Genomic DNA, 3641 nt, shown 5'->3' on the forward strand with positions numbered 1-3641 from the left:
GCCTGGCAACGTCGACGCTCCCCTAACCGCGATCTCGCACCGTGTTTCGTGTGGCGAATTCAAAAGCCGGCCGGCGCTGCTGCAACCATTACGGTCGGTACGCATACGCCGCGGAGGGCGGGACGGTCATCGGAGCGTGCGGTTCCTCCATCGAGTACTGCGCACCTCGGCCGTCGCATCGCCGTGCCATGACCGGCCGCGCGTCAACGCGAACCGGTGCCAGCGAGATCCCTCGCCTGCAAGAACCGACCGGCAGCCTCCGTCACCCGAGGACGCGGAGGCGCTTGCCGCGGACGGCGGGACGGTATGCACTGGTGCACAGCGGACCCGTCACATCGCCAGTTCCTTGACCGACCGCCGACGCTTGTGCCGTTCCTCTCGTACTTGGCAGTCGCCGCGCGATTGTCGGGTCTCGTTCTTGCACGCTCGAACGGTCGGGAGGGCACTCGGCTGGCGTTTCGGGAACGCGCAGCCTCGCCTTCTACCGACGTAACCACGACTCGCCGTTCGCGCTCCGCCGCTCCTGTTTACAGTACTAGGCGGTCCCGCAGCGGTCGGGTCGCGCATTTCGAGCGCTTCGAGCCACGGTGCAGTGGCGGGTCGAAAGCCGACCTATGAGTGCGTTGCGCCGTTTGTACCCGCGTCCGCCACCTGGCCGACCGTCCAAGGTCGCGGTGTTGGCGTCCGCTGGGCGCAACAATTTGTCACGGGGTGCCGCTCCACATTCAGGCAGCCCCGTGGGGAAAAGCCGACCCCGCGTCCAAACGGGGTCAGCGGCAGAAAGTGTCGGGCGCAGACGCAGCTGAGGCGCTCACCCTTCACAATCCGTTAATGATCCTTCCGCAGGTTCACCTACGGAAACCTTGTTACGACTTTTACTTCCTCTAAATGATCAAGTTTGGTCATCTTTCCAACAGACCGGCGCAACCGAAAGGCCGCGCCGGACATCGGTCCGAAGACCTCACTAAATCATTCAATCGGTAGTAGCGACGGGCGGTGTGTACAAAGGGCAGGGACGTAATCAACGCGAGCTTATGACTCGCGCTTACTGGGAATTCCTCGTTCAAGGGGAACAATTGCAAGCCCCTATCCCAATCACGAAAGAAGTTCCACGGGTTACCCAGTCTTTTCAGACAGGGATAAAGACACGCTGCTTCCTTCAGTGTAGCGCGCGTGCGGCCCCGGACATCTAAGGGCATCACAGACCTGTTATTGCTCTGTTTCGTGCGGCTAGGAGCCGCTTGTCCCTCTAAGAAGGTTGTAAGGTGCTGGGAACCCCGCACCTATTTAATAGGCTAGAGTCTCGTTCGTTATCGGAATTAACCAGACAAATCGCTCCACCAACTAAGAACGGCCATGCACCACCATCCACCGAATCAAGAAAGAGCTCTCAATCTGTCAATCCTCCCAGTGTCCGGGCCGGGTAAGTTTTCCCGTGTTGAGTCAAATTAAGCCGCAGGCTCCACTCCTGGTGGTGCCCTTCCGTCAATTCCTTTAAGTTTCAGCTTTGCAACCATACTTCCCCCGGAACCCAAATACTTTGGTTTCCCGGAAGCTGCCCGCCGAGTCATTTGAGTAACTCAGGCGGATCGCTGGTTGGCATCGTTTATGGTCAGAACTAGGGCGGTATCTGATCGCCTTCGAACCTCTGACTTTCGTTCTTGATCAATGAAAACATTCTTGGCAAATGCTTTCGCAGTAGTTCGTCTTGCGACGGTCCAAGAATTTCACCTCTAGCGCCGCAATACGAATGCCCCCGTCCGTCCCTCTTAATCATTACCTCGTATTCCAAAAACCAACAGAACAGAAACGAGGTCTTGTTCTATTATTCCATGCAAGTTTATTCAGGCGACTCGCCTGCGTTGAGCACTCTAATTTTTTCAAAGTAAAAGCACCGGCCATCTCGAGGCACACAATGAAGTGCACCAAGAAAGAACCGGCATGATGTTCAGTCCGAGCCGTCGCATCGGGTAGATGCACTACTCGTCTGGAACTGAGATCCAACTACGAGCTTTTTAACCGCAGCAGCTTTAGTATACGCTATTGGAGCTGGAATTACCGCGGCTGCTGGCACCAGACTTGCCCTCCAATTGATCCTCGTTAAAGGATTTAGAGTGTACTCATTTCAATTACGGGGCCTCAAAAGAGTCCCGTATTGTTATTTTTCGTCACTACCTCCCCGTGCCGGGAGTGGGTAATTTGCGCGCCTGCTGCCTTCCTTGGATGTGGTAGCCGTTTCTCAGGCTCCCTCTCCGGAATCGAACCCTGATTCTCCGTTACCCGTAACAACCATGGTAAGCAAGTAACCTACCATCGAAAGTTGATAAGGCAGACACTTGAAAGAAACGTCGCCGGCTCGTGGCCATGCGATCAGCACAAAGTTATCCAGAGTCACCACACAATACGGGCCGAAACCCGATCGATCTTGGTCTAATAAAAGCACCCGTTACCCAAAGGGCTCCAGGCTCACTGCATGTATTAGCTCTAGAATTGCCACAGTTATCCAAGTAGGAAGAAACGATCTAAGGAACCATAACTGATTTAATGAGCCATTCGCGGTTTCGCCTTATTTCGGCATGTACTTAGACATGCATGGCTTAATCTTTGAGACAAGCATATGATTACTGGCAGGATCAACCAGGTAATCGTTCGACTGCGCGTCCGTCCTCGCCTTCGGCGGGCCGGACGCAGTCTGTGTGCGGCGGAGGCCACCTTCAGGCGCCCCAACACGCTTATTTTGCACTCCGAGATGACGGCCTTCGAGCTCGCTACGGCACAACCTTCCCGAAAGACGAGTGGGAGCCGTGCGGCAAGAAGCACGTTCATGCTCGCTCTTTTTCGTTGCATCGACTCGGTCGCGCCGTGCGGGTTGCCCAAGCCCGCTGCACTGTCGGTGGACCGGCCGGAACTAGCAACGGAGCCGAGACTGCAAAGCCGCCAGACGACGGGTCACGCCCGCGTCTTCGGCGCTTTCGCATCTGAATCGCCCGAGGACGACACGGAACACACCTCGATATCGTGGTAAAACGGCACCGTCCGACAACCAGCCCCTAACGCATCAAGCGGATGAGGCTGCAGACGACTGCCGTGGATTCCCCTGGAGCAGACCCGAGGACACGCTTGACGAGGCCGAAGCCCGCCGCATATCAGACACCCGGTCGCTTTCGCGTACGCCGCTCACGAGAACCCCCACATAATAGCAGCGATAAGTACCCAGACCTCCTTGGGCACTAATACGAGCGTACTCGAGAAAATTTCACCGCGGGTGTGCCCCGAAACGTGTGGCACGTTGAGCGTGCCACAAGTCTACGTCGCTCTCAAACCCGCCGAGGTCGTAGAATTTGCGACCCTACTCACGAAATTCCCACCGAGGATACGGCCGCAAACGTACCGCACCTTGGGTAGGCCACGAGTTTGTGCAACACTACGCTGACGGCACAGCACCGAGGTCGTGCGCGCACGCACGGGAAAATTCCGCCGCGGTTTCTGCCGAAAACGTGAGGCACCACGACTCTCCGCAAGTTCGCGTCGACTGCGAAAGACCGAAGTCGTGAACGACGTGTCCGCTACTCGCCGCCGACACGCTGGACACCAAACGTACAACGACTCGACGGCGTCGTAGAGGCCCACGACGCGGTTTT

The 3641-nt window shown here is 56.8% G+C and overlaps 1 non-coding gene across 1 annotated transcript; it reads right to left on the reverse strand.

Annotated features, from left to right (window-relative positions):
• Positions 1 to 829: 829 nt before the first annotated feature.
• LOC142792234 (small subunit ribosomal RNA) lies at positions 830 to 2644 on the reverse strand. The gene has a single exon (XR_012890763.1). It is a non-coding gene; the product is annotated as a small subunit ribosomal RNA (ribosomal RNA).
• Positions 2645 to 3641: the final 997 nt, after the last annotated feature.

The sequence above is a fragment of the Rhipicephalus microplus genome, unplaced genomic scaffold (assembly GCF_043290135.1).
Source record: "Rhipicephalus microplus isolate Deutch F79 unplaced genomic scaffold, USDA_Rmic scaffold_208, whole genome shotgun sequence".
NCBI lineage: Eukaryota > Metazoa > Arthropoda > Arachnida > Ixodida > Ixodidae > Rhipicephalus > Rhipicephalus microplus.